Here is a 1,118-nt window from a genome sequence, read left to right as displayed (position 1 = left end):
TGTTGGAGAGAATGACAGGGCCAATGCTCATCAGTATGGAGCTGGTATTCAGGCACCACCTGTGCAAAACAACAAATTTGAAGTGAAGGCATCATTGCTGAATATGGTCCAGAACTCAAAGTTCCATGGGTTAGCAATGGAAGACCCCTTGGAACACTTGGATCAGTTTGATAAGGTGTGTGATCTGACAAAGATAAATGGAGTTTCAGAAGACAGCTTTAAGCTAAGACTCTTCCCATTCAGTCTTGGTGACAAAGCTCATCAATGGGAGAAGAATCTTCCAAGAGGCTCCATTCAAACCTGGGAGCAATGCAAGCAAGCCTTCTTATCTAAGTTCTTCTCAACCTCAAAAACTGCAAAGCTGAGGAACCAAATCTCTAGCTTCACTCAGCACAGCAATGAGAGTTTTGGTGAAGCATATGAGAGATTCAGGAGCTACACAAACCAATGCCCACACCATGGGTTTAGTGAGGCTTCTCTTCTCAGCACACTTTATAGAGGAGCTCTTCCCAAGATTAGAAATCAGCTGGATACTGCTTCCAATGGGAACTTTCTGGGTAAAAAAATTCATGCTGCTTTAGAGCTAGTGGAGAACTTAGCATTGAGCAATGATACTTATGGTGAAGACTATGACAGATCAAATAGGTCTGAAGGTTCAAGCTCAGAACAGAGGCTCAATAAGGAAGTTAAGGAGTTGAGAAGTGAATTAGACAAGTTGAAGTTGGTAACTCACAAGCCAATGCATTTTGTTGGAGAGTATGAGGAACCATCTCAAATCTTTGAGAACATAAGTGAAGAGGGTCTCACCCAAGAGGAGATTAACTACATTGGGAATCAGAGGTTCCATAGATATCAGTATGATAATGCCAATCCAAACCTTTCTTACAGGAACACCAAAGTAGCTAACCCACAAGACCAGGTGTATCCCAATTCTCAAGCTCCACAGAACTTTGTTCCCAAGAACAACTTTCAAGGATCTTTTCAACCCAAGAATCAGTTTGCTCAGAATCAAGGTTTTGGTCAGCAACAGCAACCATTTCAGGGTCCTAGTTTTAGCACACAGCAACAAAAGGCACCACCAGGGTTCGGTCCCCCACAGTTCCAACAGCAAGCGCCTG

At 43.1% G+C, this 1,118-nt stretch overlaps 1 non-coding gene across 1 annotated transcript; it reads right to left on the bottom strand.

Annotated features, from left to right (window-relative positions):
• Positions 1 to 358: 358 nt before the first annotated feature.
• LOC112085606 lies at positions 359 to 465 on the bottom strand. The gene has a single exon (XR_002898907.1). It is a non-coding gene; the product is annotated as a small nucleolar RNA R71 (small nucleolar RNA).
• Between the last annotated feature and the right edge of the window lie 653 nt (positions 466 to 1,118).

Source organism: Eutrema salsugineum, unplaced genomic scaffold (assembly GCF_000478725.1).
Source record: "Eutrema salsugineum unplaced genomic scaffold, Eutsalg1_0 scaffold_3, whole genome shotgun sequence".
Lineage (NCBI taxonomy): Eukaryota > Viridiplantae > Streptophyta > Magnoliopsida > Brassicales > Brassicaceae > Eutrema > Eutrema salsugineum.
Note: the sequence above shows the minus strand (reverse complement) of the source record. Positions and strands in the feature narration are given on the sequence as shown.